The sequence below is a fragment of the Sinohyriopsis cumingii genome, chromosome 5 (genome assembly GCF_028554795.1).
Source record: "Sinohyriopsis cumingii isolate HCF-2022 chromosome 5, ASM2855479v2, whole genome shotgun sequence".
Classification (NCBI taxonomy): domain Eukaryota; kingdom Metazoa; phylum Mollusca; class Bivalvia; order Unionida; family Unionidae; genus Sinohyriopsis; species Sinohyriopsis cumingii.
The window spans coordinates 140,583,383-140,596,854 of record NC_142965.1 but is presented as its reverse complement, the minus strand read 5'-3'; the positions used below and the strand labels follow the sequence as shown (position 1 = coordinate 140,596,854).

At 35.7% G+C, this 13,472-nt stretch overlaps 1 protein-coding gene across 21 annotated transcripts in view; it reads right to left on the bottom strand.

Annotated features, from left to right (window-relative positions):
- The window catches only part of LOC149800365 (muscleblind-like protein 1), a 309,043-nt gene that overhangs the window by 227,092 nt on the left and 68,479 nt on the right, over window positions 1-13,472 (bottom strand). Inside the window, exon 1 of one of the 21 annotated variants that reach the window (XM_089959992.1) lies at window positions 6,984-7,176. The exons of 19 other annotated variants lie outside the window; for them this stretch is intronic. The gene's annotated coding sequence lies outside the window, so the exon portion shown is untranslated. Of the gene's footprint in view, window positions 1-3,480; window positions 3,587-6,983; window positions 7,177-13,472 lie in introns of those variants that run through there. One more of the 21 variants, XM_089959997.1, reaches the window with a different exon arrangement.

The following is a 13,472-nucleotide window of genomic DNA, read 5'->3' as shown; positions in this document are numbered from 1 at the left end:
CGCTCTGGTGGCCACGTGGTTAGAGCACCCACCTCGGATGTGGAAGGTTGTGGGTTCGATCCCTGGCTGAGTCATATCAAAGACTTACAAAAATGGTGTTAACAGCTGCCTTGCTTGGTGCTCAGCATTAAGAGGTTAGTGCTGGGACATGATGCTACATGATGCCCCAGTGCTGGACATCACTATAAATTGTCACACTGCAGACATCATAGCAATATGACAATTTTTTTTAAAGCTACGTTAAAATCCATATATCACACACACAATGTAAAAGTTATTTTTGGGTTGGGTACATAATGTCCAACAATACTAACTGGAAAACAGCCATACAAAATGGCTTTCTCTATAACCTATATACAGGTCCAGTGTTTTGGTAAATTTTGCATTTTTATGAACTCTTCACTTGTGCTCTTAAAACATGATGAACATCTTATTAGTGGTTAAAATGTGATATTGACTATGGATGGGTCAACAACCCAGTGAATATGGTAACAGACAAAGGTATACATGTGCAAGGTTACCATGCTGCTGTCTCATGCGAAGGTGAATTGCACCAGGCATATCAAGGTCTTTCAAATCTATGTAGTTGTACATTGTATCATCCCCAACATGCATTTACCTACAGGTATATATATATATATATAAACATTAAGTAATCTGATAATGCAGACTATAATTTGACAATGTTACACAGTGAATGACCTGTGTTATTCAAGGCCATTCATTGGCCCAAGCATGAACTGTTTTTGTTAGTGGAGTTACAATCCTGCACTGAACATCTTATTCCTAATGAAATAATAATCTAAAACTGCATTGGTTAAAATGTATTCTGGAATAACTATTACAAATAAGACTTTTAAAAATGTCTAAACTGGCTGCTGAGGGAATTTATATACCAGCTTGTATTTTAGATGTTTGCTAATTAATACACATATTTATTCTGACTTCTTAATGGAAGTTAGGTCACTGTGACCTGTTTGTAATGTGATACACATCCTTTTTACACTTGTCTAGTGACAGCTTTCTTCTTATAACCAGCATTGCCTTTGCCAGCTCTTTAAAGCTATTTCCATCAAACTTTCATTTAGAATGGAATTATTTAATCAATGCAAAAAAAGACATGACAACCAAATGAAACTGCACAAGTTTAGACTGGTATTTCTAACAACATTATCACACTGAAATATCTGCAATTATAGTAAAAACAAATACTGCATGGAAGTATATTAGTTGTATTGTGACTAGACTATTTTCTATACTAGTTAGCACCTCATGCCAGTCCCTCCAAGGGTACCTGGTGGAAAAGTGGTCTAAAGCAGTGTATCCCCAAAAGGTGTAAAACTGAGGGTAAAAAAAAAAAAAATTGGTGTCAGAAATGGTGTTCAAACAAAAAAAATGTGGGGGTCAAAAATGTACTGCCAAATGTTCCTCTGACTTGTATTTTTGTAAAGCTTGAAATCTTTTTAACCAGATGGCAGTTAATTTACTGCCTGTCATAAAATGTGTACTATCATCAGTTTCATTGTACTTCCTCCTAGAACAAATTTATCTAAAAATTAAGGAGGCTAATTATTCATCTTGTTTCTAATTAGTTACACTTGAACTTTAAAATATCTATTTTATTGCAGCAAAGTTAAAAACCAACAAAATCTGCAATGACCCACTGACTTTGTAATCCAAAAAAATGCATTTGTCTCAGCAAGTTTAGTGATTTCTTTGTTGTTAAAGAATGTCTTGGGTTATAATGTGTTCTCCAGACATCTTGTGGCAAACAAGAGCAGATCTTTTAAAATTCGTAAACCCTGTCACGAAAGGATTATTCACTTTTGCAGTCCTCGCAATAATGCAATCAGAAGTCACACCAGTAATCCTAATGGCTGTGCCGTATTCCAGTCAAGGGACTTATTTTCTCCATTTTTCATTAAAGTTAGATCCACAGTTACTCTTTTGTGTTCTGCTTCTTTCACTTTCTTTGCTGATGATTCTTAGTGCACAATGTTTTAATCTGGAGGTCACTTTCTAGTGCAACAAGCATTGAGGTTAAACATCATGATGACATTTTGCTGAGCTCGATGAAAATCGCGCGAGAGCAGGGAAGCTACTCAATCATAACATTGCCTATTCTAGTCTGGTTCCTTATTTCGTAACTCTGCTTTACAAATAGTGGAGCACAACGCAGGCAGTAAACAAAGCGGGGACCCAGTCAATGCCTATGCTGGAAGTATATATGATGCCACCCTTGTCCAGTGCATTTGATATTAAATAAATCCTTTGCATCTAAAAAAACGCATGGCAAAAAAATGTGCGTCAGGTTTCTCCAGTGTGCATCCCTGATGCACAAATGTGCATAAAGGGAAACACCGCTAAAGTGCCTGCCTTTACAGATCACTGCCATCTTGCCGCTGTCCACATGGGGTTCTAGTCTCAGGCTTGGCCAATGTTGGTATGTGAAAAGTCTTGCCAGTTGTTACCTGTGAGTCAGTGGTTATTTGCAAATTTTTCCGGGTTTCTTCCTGACCACCAAGTATAGCTTATCTTGCGCCGAGTAATGTTTTGAGAGTCCTGCTGCCCTAAGTGCAGCAACAAAGCCTCTGGTGATTATTTATACGGATTAAACTCTGCATCCTGATACTCTGGGCACGTGAATCATGGCATCACTTTCCAATGGGCAATAGCCATTTTCTACAAGGCCCGTACAACCAAGCCAAGCGCCAAGGTCAAAGCTAGAGACAAATTGATTTTTTTCCTCAACAATGGCTACAGCCTGCAGACTGTTGTTATTTACATTCTACCACATATATCCACTAAAATGAGCTAGGTGATTACAGTAAAAGCGGTGCTCTAAATTAGTCTCTTTATAACAATAAACTGGGAAAAGATTCGTATGAGCAGAGGAGAGAGGTTATATTAAAAAACCTATATATCGACAATCGCATTTTTGCCTTCTATATGGTTAACACTGAATCTGATGATTATGTCACCATGGCGATATGAGAGAGCTATAACAACAGTCTATAGAAGCAATCATATCTGCAAACAAATGATATCAAAATGCCAAACAGGGCAACCACAGTAGTGTTAAGTAAAGATTACAACACTTTTCGGGTATAGCTAGCAGATATCTCAGAATGAAGGTCACCCGCTGACAAGTAAAAAGAATTTAAAACCATTTTCCTCAAGTATACCTTTAAATTTTGTCTCATGGAGATGGGCATGTATCCATAAAAGATACATGGGCATGTATCCATAAAAGATACATGTTCTTGATAGGTAGCTTTAGTCAAATTAATTAATATCAAGATCCAAAACTTTTCAGTTAAAATCTCAAATAATATTTGTAATCTGCTGAAACAATGCAAATGCAGATACGAATCTGTCCTGTTTGCCAACGGGCACACAAAAGGTGTTGGCAAATTATGTTGCTTCCTAAATGTTCCCTTAAACCGATTCAAAACATTTTAAAACAACAATTTTTCATACCTCCAAATTACGTCTTTTGAGGAGCTCTCATCATGATTTGGTTTTCATGCATTCCAGTTATGTAACTATTAAACCAGTCTGCCAGTTATGTAACTATTAAACCAGTCTGCCAGTTACTTCAATTTCATTGGCTGATGGAATTGGCTACATTTGTGTGCTCTTTATTAGGTTCCCTCTGCTGACAAGCACCCATTCAAAAAAGGCTTGTGATAAATTGAAGTCCTCCCAGCATAGCTAGATAAGCCCATTCACCCAATACAAAAAGCCATTGAAAATATCTTTTCAGCTACAAGGGAGAGGAAGACTTAATTCAACCAGCTCATCTGTATGGAAAATGAGGACTGAGAAACATGCATGTATTTTGGATAAACCTCGTATACTGCGTTGTACAAACCCAATGTCAAGATCACCAGCCTTTTTTCCATCATAAAAATAAATGAAATGACTTGCCTAAAGCATTTTTCTATCTTTTTCTCTACCTGGATCTAATTGCTGTTGCAGTGGTGCAGAAAGAAGTAGACATGACATTGCAAAGTAATTACCATCAGTACATCTGTCCCTGTCAATTATATCCAGTCTCTTATCAGACAAGGATCCAGTCTAGGCCAAACCATTACTGAGAAAAGATAATGGAGGGCGGAAAAAAAAGTGGCAAAAAGAAATAGCTACCTGGATACTGCCAGGAGTTAAATATTTATTAGAATAACATATGCTGTTGCTGACAACACTATGATGAAATTAAAGACTCCATTTCAAGCAGCGTGATTTATTGTAAGTCTTAATGATACTTTGGATCAATATCAGTAGCAGCCAAGACTTGTTAGTGTCTGGGTAAATTCTATGTGACTTGTTAGTGTCTGGGTGAATTCTATGTGACTTGTTAGTGTCTGGGTGAATTCTACACCACTTGTTAGTGTCTAGGTGAATTCTACAAAGATGACAATTTCTCAAAGTGAAGTATCACCTGCATAAATTACCATCTTTTTCACAAGGAAATGCTACAGAACAAAAACATTTGTATATGCCAAATATGATCGATCCTTGCAGGCTATATAATTTTGACTCACTAATATAAACAATATCTCATTCAAAAAGGGAAGATTTCTGTTAAAAAAATAAATTCTAAGTAATTATTCAATGGATGACACTGATAATGTTAAAACAGTAACAACAATAACTGGTATAATGCTATTTTAAATCAAATTAAGTTCAGAGGATTCTCAATGTTGGATAAAAAAATTTCAAAGATCAACTAGACCACTGAGGCAAAAAATCCAAATTTTATTCACAAGAATAAATTGTACTCATTCAGGTTTTATTAAAGTATACATGATGTTGATATTAATGACCTTATTTTGATTGTCTTATAGATTCCCAGAACTTATTCTATCACTCTTCCAACACTGCGTAATTACAAATTTAGACCAGTCTGCTCTCCCTATGGTTAAGTATTCAAGTTCTGGGCCTGACCGTCAAGGATCAGAAAAACACCTAAATAATAAATACTACAGCAGCCACCATGTCAAATACAGTGCCTTGTTAACAAATGCTGTCCTCTCACCTCTGTCTGCGTGGAATCAAGTCTTGGGCTCAACCAATGTGGGCATGCAAGAAAGCTGCCACTAGCTTCATGTGGGTTTATGGTTCTAACCTAGGTTTTCTTAAATTCTTCCCCCACCAGTTACACTGCCATACAGAGATTTTCTTGACCTGAGAAATGGTCTTAAACCGCAAAGATTACAACAACAATAAGCCAGGCCATGTTCACATCATACACCCTCAGTGTTTAGTATCAACTCGCTATAAAACTTTCTTACCGAACTTGTGTACATTATTTCAAAGATATATAAAAATACTTGGCCAAGCAAGTCAACGTGTGACTGAGCCTTTTCGGATCCTTCTTGGCCCTTTTTATGCTTCACAACTAAACGAAATACATCTGAGGTAAATACAGGTAGAAAAGCCACCCAATATTTTCATTGTCCAATTTGGTTTGGTGTTTAGAATGTGAGCAAACACTTTCGTGAACTTGTTTAAAACTCGAAGGAAAAAAACATCTGGTAGAAAATAAGGACTTTTAATAAACAATCTCGCAATTTCTCCACATAACATTCTTCCATTAATGAAAAACACTAATGAGAAAGTTGCACCTTAATATCAGAAAATTTAAAAAATCTGCCCCCATTTATTTAGTGCCTGTATCTCTTTGTTGCTTATATCAATGGCCAAAGTCACTAAAGGTGGTAAAAACTTAACAATTTCAGCTATTTTCATTTTAAAACACCCATTTGGGAAATCAAAACAATGCAGTAGTCTGCAAAGCAATACATGGCTGCTAGTGTAACTCATGGCTGCTGGTGTAATGTATTTTTGAGATTGAATTACCAACACATGGGAGCAACTAGAATTACCAACAAATGGGAACAAAATGTTCAACTAGTAGATGTACACAATTTCACTTCTAATCAATTAAATTTTATTTACTTTGAAAAGAATAATAATTTGAAACATGAAGCTATCATATAATACATGCTGGAAGATTACTTTTGAAAATTACGTTACAAGAGAAGGGGTTATGTTTAAAGGGGATATCATCCCACATGTACCATTTTAAAGTACTTAAGTTTATTTTGATGGAGTTATGACAATATTTATTTTATTAAAATAAAGATCTGATGTACTTTTCTTTTTAATGTGGCTTTTTAAATAACAAAATTTAGAAATTTAGAAAATACTGCACTTCTGCATTTAAAAGCACAGTATCTGTGTGATGGGGTTTTCTGCCCAAACTAACTTGAAACAGAAACTTCCATAACTGACCTTTCAGCATTTAGTAATTAGCACTTACAGGTATGTTTACTGTCTGACAGATATGTATGTATGTATGTATGTATGTATGTATGTATGTATGTAGGTATGTATGTATGCATGCATGCATGCATGCATGCATGCATGCATGCATGTATGTATGTATGTATGTATGTATGTCTATGTATGTATGTATGTACAGACAAACAGAGAGAGAGAGAGAGAGAGAGAAATAGTGTGCATGTATTAATACTGTCCTTAAAAAAAACCATACCTACTATGTACAACACATAACTGAAGACCTCTGATTTATAATTTTGGTTTCCTGTCTGCAAACAATACCTGAAAACAATCCCACTGTAGCTAATGATGGACGGTGATTTAAGTCAATCTGGCGTATGTATAACTGAATGACTGTAACAGCTTCAGTTTTACAGCTGGAAGGAATTAAAGTGTATTGAACCATCAGATCCATTGATGCAGTCAGGTGTAATGAGAAACCAATGTCAAAGTTTCAATTAATATACACAAAATATAAACGTGTGATTAGTTTACATGTTAATAATGATAAAATAAAGACACAGTATATTTTACTATCTACAATCAAACTACAGTAGGGCTTACTTTGAAAACCACATGGTCTGTCCTAAATTCACCGCAAATTCCCTGCATATAAAGTCGCAAACAAAACTCACCTGAATAATCCTGGATTAACTGGACACACACTGATTGATATACCTGTCCACAGGTACAAATAGGTAATCACCTGTCATGACTTTCCTTTAAGGAAGTCAGTGACATTGTAAGTAAAACACTAGAGTTGTCATCACCGTGCATGTGCTGAATGAACAAATTATCTGCCAATATGGCTTCCAGTTATTTCACCCACCAAGGTGAAGGTCGTTGTTTGGAGGGAAGATTGTTACTGGCTGGATATAACTTCATCATAAGAACTGACTTGTCTTGTAGCCTCAGGTTATACTCCATTTAATGGATAATTAAGGATGTGCTTAATTAATCTTCAGCCATGTTCTCTAATAATTAAACACAGGTAAATGACCTGTAGACCCTGGAGAGAAAAATTAGTCAAGCCCTACCCTCAAGTGGTGGCTGGGTAGACAGTGTACACACCAAACCTGTCAACCAAATAATGCTATCTCCCTTCTATGAATAAAAGAAAACATTTGCAGTGATAAAATAGATTTGTCAACCTAAGGGCACATTACTGTACTAAGACATTAAAAGAAGTAGAGGAGATGGACTACATGAGAAAATGTTCAGCAATTAAATGATGATAATGGCGGAGGATATCAGTCGCAATAGAAACAAAAATTAGTGTTAGAACTGCATCAGAAATACTAGCTTGCTGGAGCTATTTAACCAAATGTAGACCATAATATCACAATTTACTCCAATAATCAGACAGACTAACAATTAAACATTTTCTTTCATTTGTAGAATTATGCTTTTTCTCTAAAATCCCCTCCCTGATAATAAAATATTTTAATAATCCATGCAAGAAAATCATTTTGCATGAAAAGATTTTACTCTCCCTTCAACTGCATACAATTATGTTACAATATATGTGTAATAGCTGGCCAATACACACTTAAGATACTCCGCTCACCCAATTTATAATTTATGTTTAAAAATGCAATTTAGAAGTCAATTTGCATGAATAAAATATTCTGTATATTTACATGTGGTATTAAAATACACTGGAGGGGCTGAGATTTGCTTTGGAACTGGGATATGTTTTCAGCTTTTTTCAAAAGATAATTTATTTTCTGGAACTAATATAATCAATTTTTTCTTATAAATCAGGATAAGAAAAGTGTTATCAAGCTATTTTGAAGGCTCTAAATTAAAAAGAACAATCCTGGCCCCTCAGAGACAATTTGGCTGCATTCATGGGAACCTTCCAGATTGGAGTGTTTTCCTTCCAAGATGATAGGTGTCTCCCACCCCTCTTTATATTCTGTGCACACAAGATTAATTGACCATTTTTCCCCATTTTTTCACACTTTGTTTATAGTTTAGTACTTGTGATCACACAAGTGTGAATTGGCTTAGGCAGGGCAAGATGCTAATTTCAATCAGCACAAAACAATTAACGCCACATTGATTCTGTCAGCAAGGTTGATTGGCTTCAGTATCTGAAGTTTGTTGAAATGGATTATACTGTGTGTTGTCAGAAGCAATGGATTAATGAGATTAAAGGATTATGGTTGGATTATTAAAGAGCTCAATCAGCATAAAGGCACAGGCCCATTACAAATGAAATTAGGAGTATTGGCCATGTTACAAATGAAAATAGGAGTATTGGCCAATGGATACAGGACTGTGGGGATCCTAAAATAGCAATATTTGTTCTTCGGACCATCCAGTAACAGATACTCTTGATTTCATTTGTAAGGAACCATTATGGCATAAAACATGGTTGGTTTGGCCTTGGTGTTCAAATTGCATTGAGATGTCTAAGCATTCTTTATCTTCCAACACTGAAACGCCAAAACATAACAAATATCACATGAAATTCCTTGATGGATGGAAATAATAATTTCTTTTGCTGGAATCAAGTTCCAAGGATGCGAACAGGCATTCTGCCATTCCCCTAAAGCTGATTTTAAAATCTGCTACTATGGCATGAATGACTGTGTCACGCAGCACCTACAAGCATATTAAACACGACATCAAACACACTAACACTAAAATCCACCTTTGTGGGATATCTATCAAATGTGGATAAAGATATAGGTGCAAAAACACTATTTTCCAACTTCATAGCCAAAGTATAATCTCCTGTTAACAGTAGCAAATCATTTTTCAAAACTAGTCAGTGTAATGTTCCCTGACTCAGAAATCACACAAAAGTTCTCATACAAATGGAGAAAAACTAGTTATATAGTCAACTAAGCATTGGGTTTCATTAGGAAAAATACACATGCTGCAATGAAATCTTCAGCATTCTCCCTGAAAATCCTCCCTCTTTTGAAGTTAAAACTATAAATTTTGCAAATCTCCCAACTTGTGCTAAGCTGACTTCTTTGTTCTGTCACATGTATCAGGTTCATTGGTTTCATGCCATTTTCAGCACATGACAGGCTATACAGGACTGCCAGTATATCTGGTGTAGGAAAAAACCCAGGAAATCCCTGGAAAGAACCACTTACCCACAGGAAATCACTGATGGGATTTCTCACATACCTACACTGGCTAATCCCAAGCTGCAAACCCATACCGACAGGGGTGAGATGTCAGTGATATGTAAAGGTGACTGCCTTGGACCACTTGGCCATCTGTGAAAATTAAACAGTTGATCCCAAAGCATACTGAACCATCCATTCTCAAAAGTTAAGCAAATCTGGATGGCTGTGACAACTATGGTGGTGGTGTTGATAATGATAATGATTGTGGCAGTGGATGTGACAACAACAGCATTGGTGTGTGTGTGTGTTTGTGTGTATGTGTGTGTGTGTGTGTGTGTGTGTGTGTGTGTGTGATATGGATTTTAATGTAGCTTGAAGAAAAAAATCAGTCATATCAGTATGATGTCTGCAGTGTGGCAGTTTATTTTGATGTCTAGCAATGAGGCATCATGCTGCAGACATGTAGCATGATGTCCCACCCAATCACATTACCCTGACACCAGGCTGACCAGTTCTTACATTAACCTTTTAATGCTGAGTGACTAGTGAGGCAGCTGTTAATACCATTTTCATAAGTCTTTGGTATGACTTGGCTGCGATCTCCCGCATCCAAGGCAGACACTCTAACCATTAGGCCACCGAAGCAGTCAACTGCATTGGTGATATGGTGACAAGATGATGTGATTATAGTGATGATGAGGGTGTTTATGATGGTTATGAAGTTGGTGAGATAATGGTGATAACTAGAGCTACCAACTTTTATGCATTTTAAAGAACCATTCCATACTGAACAGTAAAATATGGTTTTGTAAGATGTTAATTGTTTTAAGAACTCATATATGTGTTCATATTTTGTAGCTGTTCGGGTGGCAACCCTAGTTGTGATCACAAGTAAATCTCTCTTAGTAACTCGCACATAATGGAGTCTCAAAAAACCAAACCACAGCATAAGCAATTGCTGGAATAACCGAAGTACTGCCATAATGTATATCGTAATGGACATCAACAGTGAGAAGAGAGGAGTGTGCATGCTAAACAGTTACTCATTTCCTAATTAAATTGGGAATAATTGTCAATAAATCCTTTTTCTAATAAACTTGTTTGTTTTCTGTATAACATACAATTTTTATTGCGAAGATAATCAATCTTTAAAAGCTTTGTTAAAACTTTATTTCAAGTGGCTTCGAGAAACAACACTTACCAGCAAAAACACAGAGTATTAAGCCGCTGCTTTATGCATGTGAATGTGGATACATTCTCACGTTATTATTCATTCAGAACAGACCTAGATTATTTTTTTTAATGATAGTTTTTTAGAGAAACAACAATGTCAAAACTTGATTTGCTTTACCTCTATCTGTAAAAACTGTGATGCTGTCATTTCTCCTCGTATTGGGCAAACCTGCGAGTGCTAATTTGCCAAATTTAAGCTCACCATAAACTTGGGATGTTACTTCTCCATAATAAACACTATAATCTATTAAACAAAGCATTTTATGCTCAGAGTACCCAGTGTAACTGTGACTGATTCAGAGTACCCAATGTAACTGTGATTGATTCAGAGTACCCAATGTAACTGTGATTGATTCAGAGTACCCAATGTAATTGTGATTGATTCAGAGTACCCAATGTAACTGTGATTGATTAGGATAAGCCAGTGATGAAGTTACATACATAACGTTTCAAACAATGAAGGATTGATTAATTAAAATATAAAAAAGACTTTACAATCCCTCTCCCAGCAATTGTTAGGCAGGTAGGTAGGATTGGCATGCCTCGCAGTTTAAATCTAACTCCTTTACTTGATTTTACAGAAAACAGGTCTACTTTTAACTGACTGTAACAATACAACACTTAGAGATCAAAACACACTCAGCACTAATTAAGTTCTCATGGAAATGATGATGGGCATCATTTTACTGGTCAAATAACACTTTTTAATGGACAAATAACACATTTTAATGGTCAAATAACACTTTTTAATGGACAAATAACACTTTTCACATTTGATACAGCAGACGTATCACATTTAGCCCTATGATGATTACAATCAAAAGTATATTAGAATGAAAAATTTAATCACACATTTCCCTTGACAGGACTTGCTGAATTGACTTATATAATTGACTTATATAATTGACATGTATTTCTTAAAGTCTTTCCACCAGCTGACTTTGCCAAAACATTTTTGACCCACATTTCATTGTAAACATTGCAATTTTCAGTGTACTTGTATTGATAAATATTTTCTTGAGAGAGGTTGTTGTTGTTGTTGTTGTTGTGGGGTTTAACGCCATTTTTCAGCACACGATAGGCTATGCATGGCGGCCAGTATTAATGGTGGAGGAAGAACCCGGGAAAAGCCCAGGAAGAACCACCGACATACGAGAAGCTACTGGCAAGCTTTCTCACATACCCACATTAGCCGAATCCAAGACTCAAACCCACGCAGACAGAGGTGAGATGGCAGTGATCCATAACGGAGAGCGCTTTAGACCACTCGGCCACTCGGGGCTCCCTTGAGAAAGGTAAAAAAATATCTATGATTTCTTACCAGAAAGTTGTGGATTTCATGATATTAATTTAAATTTTCTGATCATCTGATGCTGTTTTCAATGATAAGACAATCCTTCATCAAGGTTTCATTTTAATTTTCATTATAATTTTATTAATGTTCAGCAAATAGGGACCTTTAAATTTGTGGATTTCTATTTTTTTTTCAAAATGGACTCCATGACTGCTACTACATTATAGGAAGGTTTGTTTGTTATCCCTGACATACTTATTTTCTCTATGGCAACATGAGAAGTTCTCATTCTAAACTAATAACATATAGTAGAGAGAAATTATTTTTCAGATCATTCATAGCAATTTTCCACCCATTTAAGCCCTGACACCAGATAAATAATGAAATGAAAAAATATCATTCATTGTTTTTATCCACCCATTTAAGCCCGGACACCAGATAAATAATGAAATGAAAAAATATCACTCATTGTTTTTATCCACCCATTTAAGCCCGAACACCAGATAAATAATGAAATTAAAAAATATCACTCATTGTTTTGATCCACCCATTTAAGCCTTGACACCAGATAAATAATGAAATGAAAAAATATCACTCACTGTTTTTATCCACCCATTTAAGCCCTGACACCAGATAAATAATGCAAATAAAAAAATATCACTCATTGTTTTTATCCACCCATTTAAGCCCGGACACCAGATAAATAATGCAAATGAAAAAATATCACTCATTGTTTTGTTTTTCCACCCATTTAAGTCCTGACACAAGATAAATAATGCAAATGAAAAAATATCAGTTTTTTTTCCACCCATTTAAGCCCAGACACCAGATAAATAATGCAAATAAAAAAATATCACTCATTGTTTTTATCCACCCATTTAAGCCCGGACACCAGATAAATAATGCAAATGAAAAAATATCACTCATTGTTTTGTTTTTCCACCCATTTAAGTCCTGACACCAGATAAATAATGCAAATGAAAAAGTATCAGTTTTTTTCCACCCATTTAAGCCCAGACACCAGATAAATAATGCAAATGAAAAAATATCACTCATTGTTTTTTTCCACCCATTTAAGCCCCAACACCAGATAAATAATGCAAATAAAAAAATATCACTCATTGTTTTTATCCACCCATTTAAGCCCGGACACCAGATAAATAATGCAAATGAAAAAATATCACTCATTGTTTTCTTCCAGACAAGTTTGGGAACTCATGTTGGCTTACTGTTTGAGTGCCTGACTTGCAACCCAAGGTCAAAGGTTTTAATCCAACCACAATCAGCCCTGGTTAGCTGTCAAGGTGTGACCCAGGCAAAGAACTTTATTTCAAATGCCTCAGGTCTAAGTAGTCATTGATGTGCTGTCAAAATCCAACTAAGTCTGAATAGTAACTGAAGTGTTGATGTGCTGTCAAAATCCAACTAAGTCTGAATAGTCATTGATGTGCTGATGTGCGGTCAAATTAAAACTACGTTTTTATGACAAGCACAATACAGCACTAAAA